This window comes from Hydra vulgaris, chromosome 13 (assembly GCF_038396675.1).
Source record: "Hydra vulgaris chromosome 13, alternate assembly HydraT2T_AEP".
Classification (NCBI taxonomy): domain Eukaryota; kingdom Metazoa; phylum Cnidaria; class Hydrozoa; order Anthoathecata; family Hydridae; genus Hydra; species Hydra vulgaris.
This window is the reverse complement of record NC_088932.1, coordinates 2,013,513-2,032,858: the sequence shown is the minus strand read 5'-3', so window position 1 is coordinate 2,032,858 and position 19,346 is coordinate 2,013,513. Positions and strand designations below refer to the sequence as shown.

At 29.5% G+C, this 19,346-nt stretch overlaps 1 protein-coding gene across 2 annotated transcripts in view; it reads left to right on the top strand.

The window, feature by feature from the left end:
* LOC100197148 (polycystin-1-like protein 2) overlaps positions 1–19,346 on the top strand; it is a 212,699-nt gene that overhangs the window by 57,740 nt on the left and 135,613 nt on the right. The window lies entirely within an intron of this gene.

Sequence of the window (19,346 nt, the reverse complement as noted above, 5' to 3'; positions counted from 1 at the left end):
TCTTATTATTTCTTAACTTAAGTTATCTATTACCAATATAATCTACCCTTAAGTTTAAATCAGGGTTACCCCTACCCACAAGCTTGAATATAGTACCCACAAGCAATAAACTAATACAAATAACTTGATCATAAACAATATTGTACTATCTTAATATTTTATTCTGGCCAACTATTTTATTTTGTCTACGATATCATGAGTGTTTTACTGTTTTTACTGTTTTTTACCTTATAATAAAATAATATATATGTGTGATAAATAATATAATATTTTACCATTGCTATGAGTCTGGTTTTTCCATTACCATGAGTTACCATTATCAATTTACCATGAGTTACCATGATCATGAGTCTTAATACTTCATTAAATGAGTAATAATCATAATCTTATTAAATGAGTCAGCAAAAATATTTCCATGCAAACATTTGATATTGTTTCTTATCTATTTTGTGGTCTAGAATCTAAAAATCTAGTCATTTTTCTGCATCATGTACCACCATGTAATGTGATAACTGAACTCAAGATAAAAATAATGATAAAAAAATTGTTATTATAATTGTTAATATAATTGTAATATTACTATTGTAATCCGACACCATTATTAATGCTTTTATCATTATTCAGGCTAGTTGTTTCTTACATATTCAGGTTTCCTTTAATATCAAAATTTTAATGGAGATGTTAGGCTAAATTTTATGGCATAGCTAAATATAGACAACCTTGAGATGGCTGCCTGTATTTTCATTGGTGATTTTCTGATATTACTTCGTTTTTCCCTTAAAATTATTTATAGAAAGAAAATGGGTATTGCTTCAGAGATAATGTTAAATGCTAAAATTTTAAAATTTTAAAAAATGTCCTTTTGACAGCTCTCTCTTGACTACTTAGATTAGAAAAATCTAAGAATGAGTCTAAAATCAAAAAAAAGCTGTTGATTTCGCAAAAAATGGCCAGCTAAATCAATTCCAAATAGTTGGACCATAACTATTTAATATATATATATATATATATATATATATATATATATATATATATATATATATATATATATATATATATATATATATATATATATATATATATATAAATATATATATATATATGCATATATATGTATATATATGCATATATGTATATATATATATATATACATATATCATATACTAGGGTGGTTTTTTTTATATGGAAAAAATTTTTTTTTTAATTTTAAATCGCACAACCTCATATTTGGTGAGGTCTGATATAAAAAGTATATAGTTAAAATTTTTTTACAAACTAAAAATGGGAAGTGGTCCCCCAAATCCTATTTCAGAACCCTAAATTGATCAAAATTTGTCTAATACCTTAATCTTGTAATTCTATTTTTATTTCATACAAAATATTGTGCTATAAATTGATCTAATAAAAAATAGTATAAAGTATTAGAATGTTACAACATAGATAGTTCACAGAAGACTGGAAAGTATAACCAAATTTAGATTTACCCCCACAACATTATTTACCAAAAATTGCTTCTAAATGCATATTTTGATTTTATTTTTGAAAAATGTAGGGAAAATAGGGGGAGGGGTATATCATATAATTGTATTTATTAAATTTCTATTATATTCTTTCTATTATAGTAAAAAAGTATAAAAATATTACTTAAGAAGATGGCTGCTTCAGAGAAAGCAACACGCTCAACTACAAATGTTTAACTAGTTGGATATATTATCTCAACAATAGATGGGTTGAGTCAGTCGCCAACAAGTGGTGTTGCCCTATGTAGAGTTTTTTATGAAATGATAATCAAAAAGTCAACTCTTTCAATATACTGCAACACAGTTGCAGATGAAGTTATGATTTTCTGGTTTAAAACTAATATTCCAACTAAAGCAAAGCCTCATGTAGTTGCAAAACTAAAAAGTATTCACAAGCAACATGACCAAGTGTCTAAGCACAAAAGTAGAAAATCACTACTCAACATAGCTATCAAGAAAAATTCACTGCCAAGATGAATACACTTTTTGATATTGCCCATGGTGAATGAGATTGTCTCATCAAGATAAATGAAGATAAACAATTTCTGATAGACCAGAGAGGTCCCCAAAAGATGTTAATGACATCAGAAGACTTAATGTATAAGAAAGCAGTCGTAAATTACAGAAAACGCAAGCTTGAAAAAAAAAGGCGCTTCGAACAACATAAAGAAAGTAAAATTATATCTACAGATACATTAATGGATTGCAATTCAGATTGCTCATTGGATGAAAATTCTGACTGCGATATGTCAATTCAAACACAAAAAGCTTTTAATTGTCCAAATAATTCAAAACATTCTACAATGGGCACTAATCATCTCTCGATTACAATATCCAAATGTTGTATTCTTGACAATCAACTATTTCATGCAGCATTAGACCAACAAAAATAACACCACAACAAGCAATAATGGTTGGCACACCTAGCTGCAATCGGTATTGATGTAAATAAACTAACTTTTCACATTCCACTCTAATGGAAGCTCAAACTACATCCTGTGAATCTCTTGCAATAGCAGTAAGAAAAAATTTTCAACCCTTGGTTCCACTAGTTGCTCATTTTAATGGTAAAATATTGTAGAATGTTGTTAGAACCAGATGTGAATGTCTGCCAATTGTTGTATCTGGCTTGGATATTGAGAAATTATTAGGGATTCCTGAGATAACTGCTGGTACTGGGGCTCTAATGGGACAAAAGGTAGTTGAGTTCATTCATGAATGGCCTGGCGTTGAGGAGCATCTTGCAGGTCTTTGCTTTGAACCAACTGCAAGTAATACAAGAAGTCATAATGAGGCAATAACGGTCATACAGAAGTCAATGAATCGAAGAGTTTTGTTTTTAGCCTGTCGACATAATATTCTTGAAATCTGTGCAAATGCAGTGTTTGATGCGTTTTTTGTTTCAAAAAGACCAAACATTAAACTTTTTGGTAGTGGGGGCTCTAAGCATAAAAATAGTTCAAATTGTGATACCAGCATAAAACTTGGCAAAATTGTTGTTAACAACTATACAAATTGATATAGAAAAGGACCCCACTTGTCAATGTTTTAGGTTTTGAGTTATTGAGTCTTCTATTTTCAGTGAAATGGGCTTAAAGAATTTCATTTTATAAAGAGGGGGCATTAAGCATAAATAATTCAAATTGTGATACCAGCTTGAAAATTTCAGGAAATTGTCTAAAAACAAAAAGAACTCAAAAAAAAAGAGACCTTGTTCTAAAAATATTTTTTTGGTCCTGGGCGACCCTAAAGTTCGAACCTCTTTATTTTATATAGTGAGGGCCAATAAGTTCAAATAGTTCAAATTGTTATACCGGTTTAAAACTTTCAGGAAATTCTCTATGATTTAAAAAATTCAAAAAAAAAAAAAGACTGTTTTAAAAATATTTGTTTGGACCTGGGGCGACTCCCAAGTCAAAACCTCTTTATTTTATATAGCGGGGGCAATAAGTTTAAATAGTTCAAATTGTGATACACGGTTAAAACTTTTTGGCATTTGTTTAAGAATTAAAAGGATTCAAAAAAAAAAAAAGAGATACCGTTCTAAGGACATTTCTTTGATCCTAGGAGGACCCCCGAATTGATTATAAAAAAATATATAATCTTTTATTATTTATTTAAAGAATTTAAAGAAGAATTAACTTCAAGTAAACAAATATATCATATTATATAGAAGAATGAGGCTAAAGATATAAAGCGAAATTAAAAGGGTGGATAACAAATTTATTCTATGGATGAATGCTTATTGGATTTGAACAACACTAGTTTTTTGAGGTTAACTCTAATTCTTTTAAACACTGACCAGAACACTCGCATAACTCTGTGCAGCTTAATCCTGAACGTTTGCATTTGCATTTGTGTTGTGTTCCGCAACTTTTTTTGCTTCTACATTTTATCAACTTAACGCATGATTTTGATGCCTCGGGTAGAGTCATCCATAAAGATGTCATTGCGTTATTTATTTTCTTCCAACCCCATTTACCATTTTACGTCCGGTAAAATCTGTTGTGGTACCAAGGATTGTCCCCATATTATACTAAATAAATATTTAAACATAAAAGTTTTGAATTGGAATTTATTTTTTAAGTCCATTCAACTACTAAAAAAAAACCTTCCTTGAAACACAGCTCTTTTCATATACTGAAAAAGTGCATCTTTTGTTGGTGGTAACCCCTCGCTCTGCCGTGACTTTTTAGTGAAAAACATTCTTCGGCATATGGCGAGGTCATTAGTGGAACTGATCTTATCATAAAATAAAATAACGTAGTGCTCAAACTGCAGAAATACATCAGTTGAAATAACTCTAGTATTTGGAGATGACAAGCTAAATAATAAAATAAAGAGTAGTCTACAAAACACATTTTTAAAATTTAATCAGCTTGCAAATCTAAAATTATTGCCTTTTTATAACTAAATAAACATAAGTCACCTGCAAAATGTTCTTATAATTTCTTCATCTCCATTGTTTCAGAGGTTCCAAGCTAGTTTTTTACCCCGCCCGGCAAAGGAAGACACGATATCACAGCCAGTGAATTTAAACCACAATGAAACAGCTTAGGCTTTTCACCTAACTTTTGAGCATAATAATGTACGAGAAGCCAACGTTTCAGTTTTCTAACTCCAAACTCTATCCAAAGTTGCTTGATACCCGTTAATTGTTTAAAAACGGAGATTGAGATTGCAACAATATTTATGTCAACTGTCTGAATATAAACAACTTGGTGCCCACTGTCAACAGCATTTTTAACGTGTAGCAAAATCCGAGTTTCAGCTACCTCCTAGTTACAAGGTGAAATAGATTTTTTGTTAAAAGATTTGGAATTAGATAAAACAGTTTCATCAAACGTTGTTACTAAAAGTAGGTCAAATGTCGGTACTTGTACAAAGTTTGTTGCAACTCATTTTTAATTTCATCCAATCGTAAAAACTGTGACCAATTTTTCCAAATAGGAGTTGAAACAGAAACACACACTCTAACTCCATTACCACGACTATCCCTGGTCTGGGTTTTTAAACTACATTCAAAATAACGGTCAAACACAATTAAATCCTTTGTATTTCTTTATGTTTTGCTGATGAGATATTGATTATTTTGTCTCGAAATTCAATTTCTAAATACTCCTTGAATGTCTTCGAATTTACCGGATGAAATATATTGCTCCTCCATCTAAGGCTTTTGAATTGATACCTTCAGGAGTAGTCAAAGAAGGTGCCGAATATTCTTCAAGGCATTTAAGATAATCCGATTTTTTAATTTTTCCAGAGTTTACCGTATTCAGATATTACTGGTGGATAAGCATGATTTTCATGTCAAAAAAATCATATAAATTTCCATCTCTATGTTGAGATGCAACATAAAGTGATGCAAACATTTTACATTTTTCTTTGAGCATTACTGTTTTTAACTTTCCTTTTTGAGTAGCAAGATTTTTTTTTTCTCTAAACAAGCATAAGTTATTTTTGGGGATTGTCTTATATATTGAATCCCTTCCAATTGTTAAACGATTCTGAATATAACATCTGGATGACTCAATACCCATTTGCTTAGCTTTTCTTATGGATGCTCTAGCTTCTGCATAAAGTAATATCTTTGTTGATAAATTTATGACAATGTCTTCTTCTACTAAAAAGGGATTTCCGAAATCTTTTATAACTTCAATAAACTCTAATACATGTTCAGTATAATTTTTTTCAAAGGCAAGTGTATCTTCGTGATGATTTTTCTCATCGTCATCTTTTTCTTCTCCAAATCTTTCTAGAAAATCAGAAAATAAAACAGAATTATGTTTTATTTTCTGGTTATCTTTTACTGTCTTTGAATGAAAAGCTGCCGAAGATATTTTCGCTGTTTCTTCCCCTTCTGATTTTTTCTGTAAAACTTTAAATACAGCTGTTAACCATTCTCTTGATTCACTTAAAGCGTCAAAGTTTTTGAACTGGTTGAAGTTGATTGTTTGTAATTGATATTTTACAGATTGGTCTTTAGTAGGCTCTATTGTAGTGTAATACTCCAAAATATTTTTAGTAACTTTTCCCGAAAAATCATAATCAAACTTCTTTACAACTAATTCTAGTTCATCATGTTGAAATATGGATACTGATGTTCAATGAAAAGATTTGATAGCTGTACTAGAAGATAGGTTGTGATCAATGTTATTGATTGCTGCAGTTATAAGAACATTTTCGATAAGTGAAGGAGGACACACAATGTAATTATCATTGTAGAGTTTACATAGTTGATTGGTAAGTGCGGTTTTAATGGCATCAACTCTTGTTTGAGGTACACTAACTTAAAACTTTGCTAAATTGTTAACAATGCCTTTCTTTCTCATTTTGGAATGTATATTTAAACAAATATATAATGGAAAAGGTGGAATTCTATCTTCTTTATGACGTTTATATTTTCCTTCTTGTTTGGTTGGAACTTTGTTTTTTAAACAATTGTAAAATATGAGTTAAGAAATAGTAGATGCAACTTTACTATGTGCTGAATTAATCTTAACATCTTTTACCTCTTTTCCATATAACACCATTCTAACAAAGCTTTGTAATGTGTTTGGGATTAGTTCACTATCTAAACCATTCAAAAATATTGGAACATTATCAGTATTTAGAACTTTAAAAATTTGGTTTTGCAAAATAGTTGCTGCTTTTACCAAACATAAACCCTCTTCCTCGTTCGTTAAATAACAAGCATCAGAAATAGCAGTTCCCAGGTTTGCCTTAAATGTCAGCAAAACTTCTCTACCTTTTTTAAATTCTCCTAATTCTGGCACTAGGTTTAAAATTTTTCCTTTAGTCTTGTTTTGTTTTCACATTTTGAATTTATATTATAGCTCTTTAAACGATTGCAAAAAAGTTGGTATAGTCCTGAAAGTTGAAACACAGGAATAGTTGATTCATCTTCATAGCACTGATATATATATTGCACTATTTTACTAACCTATCCTCTCTCAAGAACAAATGTCAAAAAGATGTATTACTAAAATAAATATATAAATATAAAATAAATATATTGCTTTAAAATAAATATATTGCTATAAAATCAAACCCATTTCTTTGAACTTTTCTAGATTACTAAGTAATGTCTTATATCGAGTGTCTCTTGTTAGTTATTTGGATTTAGAAGGATTAACAAAGTCAACTATTTGATGATAACAACTATTTGATGATAGCTCTTGACATATGAAGCATTTATCCCACTCAATGGCATTATTTGTTGTTGTTGGTAATTCATAACCAGTTGCAGCATTTACAAATTTAAAACTCTTCTGAGACATTTATTATTAAATTTTAAGGGTTAAGTCTGTTATATTGATTTTTTATAGGTCTCACTTATTTTGAATAAATATAGTAAAATAACAGTAAAAGACATCTAAAAGTAGCAAGCTTTATATAGACTTATTGTAGTCAATAAATCCTAGTAAATAGTTTAAAATTTTAAAAACAAACATATCACTCTCTTTGGTAAACTATAATTGCTACGGAAATACCAAAAAACCTAATGCATAAGGTTTATGGTCATGAAAGTTACTTATTTTGAAAGATACATTTACTTATGAACAAAAAACAACTTAAAAAAAACATTTTTTGTTTACATTTACTGTTTGCACTAACCTAAACAAATTAGTAAAGTCTGTTTGTTATAAAACTTTTACAGTATGACCACGTGCATAATTTCTGTCTTTATTTCACGTCGATTTTACATTATTAAATGAAGTTTTTTAAGTCCATTTCTAAAAAAAAAAAATCTCTATAACTCAAAATCTAAGACATTTACAATTGGGGTCCTTTTCTAAATCAATTTGTATAGTTATTAACAACAGTTTCGCCAAGTTTCATGCTGGTATCACATCTTGAACTATTTTGCTAAATATTTATGCTTAGAGCCCCCACTATGGTAGAGTGAAGTCCCAGTGGGAGCTAATAGAAAAATCAAAGTTTGAACCACTTGAAAGTGATAAAAGCGGAGCTGAATGCCTTACAAAGTTTGGAAAAGAGTGGCTAGCATCTCGAAAATCCAATGTGGTGAAAAATTTGAAAAAATACTTAAAGGAAATGCAATGATTATAAAGAATTTGGAAGTCTAGCTCTTCTCCTTTTGGGAGAAAATAATGATACAACAACTATTCGCATTCCTGGGGCTTACCATCCTGAAAGATGGATGGCTAAAGGTATATACTGTTTAAAAATTTTTGTTTTTCGTCATCAGTTAAATATCAAAGAGAAAGAAATTGGGATTTTAAGAAGAATATGTCTCTTTATAACCACAATATATGCATGTTTCTGGTTTTCAGCACCTCTCACAACAGAAGCACCAATAAATGATCTCCTTCTTTTAAATGTAATTGAGAACTATTGTCAAGTTGACAGCAAAGTTGCAAATGTTGCAAAAAATAAAATTAAACTTCAGTTATGGTATTTAAGTGAAGGTCTGTCTGCTCTCCCATTATTCAGTGATAAAGTTTCTGTTGAAGAGAAAATGGATATTGTAAATGTCTTACAAAAAGAAACATTACCAGGTGATAGAAATAATAAAAGACTAGTTAAGTAAGCCACTGACTTTAATGATGTTTTGACAAAAAATGACAATCAACGTCAGGATCTCTACCAAGTAGTTGAGTATCATAGAAAATATTTTTCAACTGAAGCTACAAAGAAACAGTTATGCCATAATCATTCCAAAAAGCAACAATTTAATCTATTCAAATATGCATATATATATATATATATATATATATATATATATATATATATAGAGTCTTGGCCATAAGTTTGGAACCGATTAGGTTTTTTGATATAATTACACTTTTTATACCCAAAATATCAACAAAAACTTTTGAAATCATTTTTATTTTAAATATTATATACAAGTAAATATTCTGTCATGTAAAAAATGTTATCAGTATTTTGAATAATGTCCTTTGGCACCCAGTACTGCTGCTATTCTCGCTGGCATTGAATCGGACAATTTCGCGCAGTATTCTGGGGTTATGGCAGTTGTCCATACACGCTTGATGGCATCAATCAGAGACTTCTCTGACGTTGGATTTGTGGCAGCAACCTTCTGCTTAATCATTGTCCACATGTTTTCTATTGGGTTTAGGTCAGGACTTGAGCCAGGCCATGGACCCAAGACTTCGATATGTTTCTGTCTTAGCCAGTTGGTTACAACTGCTGCTCTGTGGCAGGGTGCACCATCATGCTGAAATACCTTACATTTCAGAATGTTCATGTGAGTGTTCAACTTTTCCTTTAATATCCCAAGGTAAACTTGAGCATTGATGGTTGTATTCTTTGGCATGAACCATATGCCACCTCGACCTGATGCCGAGAAACTTGCCCACACCATAACGGTAGCGCCTGCTTCACAGTGGGAACAACATACCTGATGTTGTATCTTTGTTTTGCAGGTCTCCTGACATGTCTGATATATGAGGCAAACTGAGAAAAAGTTGACTCATCTGAAAACATAGTTTTTTTCCAGTCTTGTGCAGTCCAGTCTTTGTACTTGCGACAGAATGTCAAGCAGTCACGGATATTCTTTTTACTTAACATGGCTTTCTTTGCTGGACGACATGATGGCAGCTTGAATTCCTTCAAAAGGCGTCTTCTGATTGTTCTTGTACTGGCAGGAAGTGATGAATTTACTGCTATCTGGAGAGATGACCATGTTGGATTTGCAGCAGCAAGCCGATGTATCACCCGATCCGTTGTGGCAGAAGTTATGCGAGGTCGTCCAGACCTCTTTCTGGATTCCAGAGTGCCCAACTGCTTTGCTCTTGCAATGCCTTTGGTGACAGCAGACTTAGATATGTGCAGTATACCAGCTATTTTACTGTGAGAATAATTCTGCTGGTGTAGGATCATCATCTGTGCCCCTTTCTCCTTCGACAATTCAATACTTCTAGTCATTTTACGCACTGTACATGTTAATGTAGAATACTTACTGCTAATAATATAAATAATTATAAATTAATAGATCTATTTTTATGAATAGTATATATTATTGAATGATAATTTGCAAACATTTATACAAATAAAGCGATTTATTTGCATATTTTTACTTCTTATATAACAATAAAAGGATAAATTAATTAATTTTATACTTATAAGAAGTTAAGCCTTACCTTTCGCACTGATATGCAGTTAATATATATGTAAATCAGCTAATTAATTGATTAAAATATAATGTATAGTTTGTTAATATAAGTAAGTATATTTCAACATTAGTTCAACCGAATATTAGTTCAGGTAAACATTAGTTCAAGGGAACGATAGTTTAGGCATTGAACAGTGTATAATGCAGCTTAATGAGGGTCATATTGTTCACGATGCTCTGCTGCGGTGTAAAGTTACACGGTTCACGTTTTGCAACGATTAAGAAGTCGCGAAGGCATTTAACTATGCAACTGATGCTGCATAAACACGATGCTGCAGCAGTTAAATGCCGTACGCGTCATAGAAACGTTCCTATGAGAAAAAAATTCATCGGTTCCAAACTTATGGCCAAGACTGTATATATATATATATATATATATATATATATATATATATATATATATATATATATATATATATATATATATATATATATATATATATATATATATATATATATATATATATATACAATATGAACTAAATATATAGTTAAATACATTGTAATAATAATATTAATATATGGCTATTGTTTTTCTGTTATATTTTAGTTTAGTTATATGTCAAGGTTTGATTAAATTATGTATGTTATTTCATCCAAATAATTTTAAAGTTTGTTATTTGTAATATGTTTTCTCAAAGGCATAAGAAAAATTTTAATTCTTTTAAAAGTTTCATTCACAATATTTTTTGTTATTTTTAAATTTATAAATTTCAATTATGGCTGAGGTAGAAATGGCTGGTAGAGGGATACCATTTGGGGCACATGGTCCACTGGTACTCACAATTAAAAAAACTGAAGAAATGTTAAAAAAGGACATTTTTTAAGAACTTATAACAGCTTTTTGTATCTTTAGCACCTTCCCCTTGCCCCAAGTTACCCCCACTATATACATTCATACACTTGTTGTCACCCTTAAAAGTTAAAACTGGTGTACCTAACACTGGCAATAGTTTGTTTTAATACATTTCAGAAATTTTTCATTTTCGAAAAAAACAAGTCTCAATTGGGCTTAAGAAACAGGTCCGAGTCCTGGCGCCCTGAGGGTGCGGTGTGGGAATAGGTCACTGCTATTTGTTTTATTGTTATCACCTTAATAACTAAAATTGATGCATGTAACAGTGGCACAAGCTGATTTTAATAGATTTCTGAAATATATTATTTTGGACAAAAACGGGTATCAAAAGGGCTTAAAAAAACAGGTCTGGGACATATCATTTCTAGGGTGGAGTTTGGGAATAGGTCATTGCTATATACGATTTTATAATTTTTATTACCCTAATAAGTAAAACTGATGCGTGTAACACTGACACTAACTGATTTTAATACATTTTAGAAATATGTCATTTTAGACAAAAACGAGATTCTGAAGGGGTTATAAAGCAGGTGTGGGGGACCACTTCCCATCATCAGTTTGCAAAAAAAAATTATCTGTGAACTTTTTTTCTTGAACCTCACCAAATAAGAGGGTGTGCAATATCAAATTCAAAAAAAAAAAAAAAACACCCTAATGTATACATATATATCAATAGATATATATGTATACATTAATCTGTGCTCAATGATCTTAAAGATATATATACATATACAGGCTTCAGAAGAAATGGCAGGCTGTGTCCCGAGCCCACCTCCACACCCATGCAAATCAGTTTACATGGGCAAAATAAAGCCTGTACAAAATATGAATTTTTGGCCAAAAAAAAGTTAAATATTTTTATATTTTTATTTAGTTATTCTTTTAAAAACTTCTCAAATAATGTAATTTTGTAAAACTGTTTGTTTTACTAGTAAAAAAACGAAACTATTTCATTCAGAATATGCTAATAAAATTATAAAAAAAATAATTTTTGAATATTATGATGTAAAAATAAAAATAAAAATTGAACAAGTTATTTCAAATAGCTGTAACTGTTTTTTATTATTCTGTGTTATGTTAAAAGATAAATAATTAGTATGTTAAAATATGTATGTATTGCAAAAGAGTTCAACATAATAGTCTGGGTTTTCAGTATTCTTTGGAAATTTGTAAACCTATACAATAAAAACTGTTAGATAATAAAGATAATTTCTTTTTTGTATAATCGCACATTTTTCATAATTGATTGATAAACTAGTTTGTCAAACTTTAAAATTGTTTAAAGTATTTTTCCCTGTATATTTCTGCGTTAACTTCCTGGTTTTTTTTGAAAAAGGTGGCAGTTTATTTAATATGCTAATATATAACTCGCTATTAAAAATCGAAAATCTTTTTTATAATTAACAGACTGATAATAGATTTTTATAGTATAAATTGAGTGTCTGATATAAAGTTATCAAGCTCAGGTTATCAAGTTATTTAAGTTTTCAAATTGTTCAAATTTTCAAGTTAAAAAGTAAAGTTTCAGTAATGAAAATAGCATCTTCCACTAACAGAGTTGCACTAGCATCATATATGAGTTAAGGTAAAGATGAAGTTTGTGGAAAGGAAACAATACGGAAAATGGAACAATATTTGCTGTGAAGCTATGGTGTAAGGTCTGTATTCAGTATAAAAAAAATTGCTTCGTGAGCTTACTTTATGCCCATTATTAGGACGTTTTGAATAAAGCAGGATTTTTAATTACAAATTATTTACAACAATTCAAAATTTTTGTAAAGTTAAATTACCTTAAAAACCAGCTTGTGATATATTGAGCCATACTTTATAAAATTGATGGACCGAGTACCCAAAATTATGGAAAATAGCAAGTTTAATCATATGCTTATCTAAGTCAAACTCATCAGTGGAACAAACCTTTAGTCTTCTGACAATGCTTATGTCAGACCAAAGACTCAGAATCAACCACAAAACACTTAACGCCATCTTGGCCATTAAAATCCAATGATCCAAATTTTAGTGATAATAATAGGATAATAAATGTAATTGAACAGACTACTGATATATTTTTACAAAAATGGCAAACAGATAATTTCAATCCAATCATTCAACCTGCTACAATAGTAAATGACGAAAAAGGCGACATTGATTATGATAATTTAAGCAGTGAAAGTGAATGGGAAACACCTGAATCCAGTGAAAGTGAAGAATTTGTTCAATTTTGAAATTGAAGATATCTATATATTATAGATTACCTCAACTTTTAACTTACATATCACATTAATATAATTTGTTAATCATTGTTATCTATTTTCTTCTAAATATAAAATCAATTACAAGTTCAAAAAAGAGTATGATAATATAATGTTCGCTTTTTTAACTTTTTTTTTTAATGTTTGTGTTCTTTATCTTGTTATAGTTTAGTCATTAAACATTTGAAAAACAATTGCAAAAAAATAGAAATTTTTGGTTTATAGTTTATTTAAAAAAAGATTTCAATATAATTGTTACTATATCTTTATAACTTAGAAATATCATGATTAAATTTTTAAAATTTAATTTACAAATCACAAGAAAAATGAATCAACTAAAGAAGTGCAATAAAAAATGTTATATTTTATTCCATTAATTTAATAAGATAATATGTTAATACTCAGATCTTGCAAAATTGCTACATTCATTGCGAAATCTTTTAGGCAAATGTCAGGATCCTCGAATAAAGAAACGTGATCGTTGCAAAGGTTGTTTTTTTGCCATTTTTTGTGTTGCTTGCAAATTAGTGGTTTGACTATATCTGGAATAAACTCAGCGAAAATCCAATTATACAACTGATAAAACTGGAGAATAAAAGAATAAAGTCTGAAAAAAAATCAAGAAACAAAACAAAAATTAAAAAAATAGTAACAAAAACTCACTAAATAGAGCCCACACTAATAACTCTGAGCAAAAGATAAAAACTGCAGCGGAACTTGGAAAAATTATTATCTCATCTTTACAAGTATCTAACTATTTGATGTTTTATTACCAAAGTCTTTTTAAATGATTTTTCACTTTCCATCTTGTTAATAAAGCGATTGTAGAAATTTTTATAAATGATGACATTTTCAATCACAAAAAAGAAGAGAAATAAATGAACTTTTATAATAGTATAATTAGGACTCTTCATTTTTATAAAACAACTATATTATGTATATTATTTTTTTTATTAGAACGATTGATTATATTTTGACATTTAAATATTGTTTTTTATTTATTATATTATTAGTTACTAAATTATTAAATGAAAATTTTAAATAAAAAGTTTCTTTAAAAAAAACGTTAGGTTTTTTTTTTTTGCAAGTTGTTTTTCTGTCTTTTAATCGCTAAAAAAACATTTATTATTACAATTTTTACTAAACCTGGCATGAAAAATCAACAAAATAAAATTTCAGAAATTTCAAAAAAGTCCGTGCAAGACAATCTAGACAGGCGGTCTGCATAGCCCGCAAAGAAGGGTTTAGATCTATTTATAGCTCATGCACTCATTTACTCCTGCCGAAGCCTGCATACATTTATATGTATATATAAACCTCCCGCACCTAGCACCTCACCACTTTTAACTTTTTCGATTTTTCACTTGATTTTGTTCCCAGTTCTTACTTCCTTATGCTTGACTTTGATTTTTAAAACTGTGAATGTATAATATTGTATATTGTATAGTTGTTCATATTATTCAAACAATTTTTGTTTATTTGCAGTATTAATTTGCAAGATCTGCTGTTTAGTTCTTCTTTTTGAAAATATGTCCTTTAAAAGTAAAAAGTCAAAATCAGCAGTAGAAGCAGCTGGTGAAATGTGGACACAAAATTTGAAATCAAGCTCGAAGCGCCATCCTAATATACCACAAGTCAAACATGATATGAGCGACAAATTGTGTAAAATGCCTTCCAACAGAGATATTGTTGGAAGATTCTTGGGACTCTTTGATGAATTGAAAAGAAGACATGATCGACTAACAAAAATATCTGAGGAATTGATGAATCTTAGGCAGAAGTTTAATTTTCCTGTTCTTTCCAAACAACAAGTGTCTGCTAATGTTGACAAACTTATCACATCATTTGAGAAACACAGAAAGAACATAAAACACAGAAACCAAATGCAGTATTGGAAGAAAATCTTGCTCATCTGTTCAATATAACAAAACCAGATGGAAATTGGCTTTGTAGTGAGGACAAACAACTGTACAAAGTACAAATTGAATCAGATGGCAGGGTAGGATATACAACTATGAAAGTGGCTCCTATGTCAACAATCCATCCATCAAAAAGGGCCAAAAGCACATCAGAACCCTCGACAAACCAAGCGGTTATCTCCATACCACTTTCCTTCGATAGTGAGGATTCTGAGGAAGAAAGCAGCAGTGGTAACTCGTAGGCAATTCCAGGAGAATCTCCCAGAAAGTGTGCAACACGCCAGTCAACTAAGTCTGCTGGCAAACTAGTGTCTAGTCACTCTTTGTCAACCAGAAAAACGTCACGGGTGCTTCAAAGTCTGGCTGAGGATGGAGTTTGTGTCCCAACACCATCACAGTCTGGAGTCTGGCGTCAAACAATGAGAGATGCAGAACAAGTTAAGAGCCGCCTCATGGAACTGATCTCTGAAGAGAAATTTTCTTTGCATTTTGATGGTAAGAAAATTGACAAGACTGAGTACCAAGTTGTGTGCTTGAAAAATGACAAAAGAACATTAAAATTTGGCATTTTGGTTTGTGACAGTGGATCCTCTGCAAACATAAATAAAGCACTACAGGACCTACTTGATGATTACAATGCATGGAACAGTATTCAGATGATCATCTCTGACACAACAGCTGTGAATACTGGTGGCAAGAATGGAGTTGTAGCCAAGCTTCAGAAATTATTTCGAGACAAGGGATTCGATGAACCTCAATACATCGGTTGCCAACACCACATTCTTGATCTTGTTTTACGACATGTGTTGGATTTCTTTTTTCCTATACAGTCACAGTTGCCTAACATTAACTACAAATTTATTGATGAGATTATGGAGCATTATGATGATTTAAAAAAGCCTACAAGGGCACAGCAGTGGTAGCAGAGTATGAGAACCTTGGCTGGAGAGATGACTTTAAATTTCTTTTTCAGCTTTGTGAAGCATACAAGTTTTACAAAAAAGAGGAAAATTGGCCTCGCATCAAATGGCACAAGCTGCCATCACTGCACAGTGCCAGGTGGAACTCAAGAGGCATTTTTGTGCTTATTGCATTTTTCATTCTTCCAAACTGGCGAGAACAGCTGAGGATAACTTGCGATTTCGTTGCAACTACATGGTCGCAGGCCTGGTTTTCAAACCAGCACTATACAGAGGCGGCTTATGAAGACCAGCTGTCAGCAACATCCCAATTTAAGTGTTCCAAAGCTGTGAAATGCTTCTCAACCCACTGAAGAAGGAACCATCAGTGCTTGATGTGGCTCGATCCAACATAGTAGCCGAGAGCTGTAAAGTTGATGGAGGACATTCGTTCTTTTTGCAGAACAAACAAATATTTTAACTGTAAATTTATTAATACTAATACACAAATCTGAAAGATTATTAACATCACTACAAATGCTGTAGGACAGTGTAGGTAATCATTCTCATATATTTCTCATGAGTATTGTATATAAAGCTGACATATTATAATTAATAGCCTTTGGGCCGCTATTTGTTGTATGGTTAAATATGAAACTGTCTTAGGTGCGGGAAGTTTTTTCAAGGTATGGTGAAATCAATGTCATTTCTGTGAATTATAGGCAAAAGTTCATCATTTAGAACCCTAGGCTAATTGATTTTAAATTTATCATATACCTAATGTATATGTATATATATGTATATGTATACATATATATATATATATATATATATATATATCGTTGGAAGGTTATATATATATATGTGTATATATATATATACACATATATATATATATATATATACATATATATATATATATATATATATATATATATATATATATATATATATATATATATATTATATATGTATACATATACATATATATACATATACATATATATATATATATATATATATATATATATATATATATATATATATATATATATATATATATATATATATATATATATATATATATATATATATATATATATATATATATATATATATAGGAATTGTGTTAATATTTCCAGTAAGAGTGCTTAATACACCGTGTTATATAATTAGTAACAAACAAACCAAGCTTGAGTCAAAATGCCACCATGAAAATAAATTTCTAATTAAAAACTTTAATGTCATCAAGGCGGTCATTCCATAACATTTTTTGTATATAATTTTTTTTGTTACTTTTTTGTTGTTGTTACATCTAATGATCGCTATTGCGTGAAACTTCAAGTAATGTAATTGAAATATATATTAATAATTATTTAGTTTTCACAATATATATATATATATATATATATATAAGATTATAGAGCAAATAATATAGTGAAAACTAAAACATTATTTATATATATTTCAATTACATTACTTAAAGTTTCACGCAATAGCGATCATCAGATGTAACAACAACAAAAAAGTAACGACAAAAATTATATACAAAAAATGCTATAGAGTGTCCGCCTATGGAGTGTCCAAAGAATGTGGACTTAATACTACCAGTCTATGTAGAGATGGTCTTTGCTGCTTCTATAATATCAGTGTTCCTCAATCGGAAAAAATAAAGAAAAATCTAATAAAAATTTTTAAAGACAATTTTAATCTAAACATCACTATCAGACCAAACTTAAAAACCGTAAATTTTCTAGATATCACATTAAACTTTTCTAAGAACTCTTTTAAACCTTATTGAAAACCAGGAGATAATCCTTTATACATTACCATTATTTCCAATCATCAACCAAGCATTATTAAATCGATACCAAAAATGATCTCTAATCGTATCAGTAATATATCTTCAAGCAAAGAAGCTTTTGATAGAGCTGCGTCATTTTATAATAACACTCTCAATTCTTGTGGATTCAAAGATAAGATCAATTTCATTCCAAATATCCAGAAATATAATACAAAATCTCGAAGAATTAAATGAGTAGAATTGATAAATGTTTCCCTAAAGGCCACAAATTTTGCAAACTTTTTAATCAAAACAACCTTAAAATTAGTTATAGCTGCCTTCCAAACATCAAGAGTATTATTACTTCTCATAATAAAAAGATATTATTTAAATCTCATGAAAATGCCAATCAATTATGCAATTGTCCACAAACCACCTTATGCCCACTCAACAGAAAATGCCTTACAAAAAATCTTATTTATATTTGTAACGTAAAAACTCACCAAGAAGATGAAGGATATTATTACATTGGGCTTACTGAAAAAACCTTCAAAGACAGATGGTATAAACATAAAAATTCCTTTGTTTATGAAAGTAAGGCTAACTCCACTGAAGTTTCAAAGTTTGTGTGGGAATGCAAAAATAAAGCTTTAAAACCTATATTAAAATGGAATATTCTCGATCAAGCGGAGCCATTCAAACCTGGTGGTAAATTTTGCAATTTATGCTTGACAGAAAAATACCACATTATCACATCACCATTAAATTTTCTTAACAAACAAACCGAGCTTGCGTCAAAATGCCGCCATGAAAATAAATTTCTAATTAAAAACTTTAATGTCATCAAGGCGGACATTATATATTCCATAGCATTTTTTGTATATAATTTTTTTCGTTACTTTTTTGTTGTTGTTACATCTGATGATCGCTATTGCGTGAAACTTTAAGTAATGTAATTGAACTATATATTAATAATTATATAGTCTTCACAATATATATATATATAAAATTATATTAGCAAATAATATTGCAAAAAATACATACAACTTCATCTGTGACTAAAAGGGACTTAATAAAACATGTTTCATTGGAATGAAAGTGTTAAAATATATGGGAGCAAATAATATTGTGAAAACTAAAAATTATTAATATATATTTCAATTACATTGCTTAAAGTTTAATGCAATAGCCATCATCAGACGTAACAACAACAAAAAAGTAATGACAAAAATTATATACAAAAAATACATATACATATATATATATATACATATATATATATATATATATATATATATATATATATATATATATATATATGTATATATATATATATATATATACATATATAAATATATATATATATATATATATATATATATATATATATTTATGTATATGTATATGTATAAATACATATACATATATATATATATATATATATATATATATATA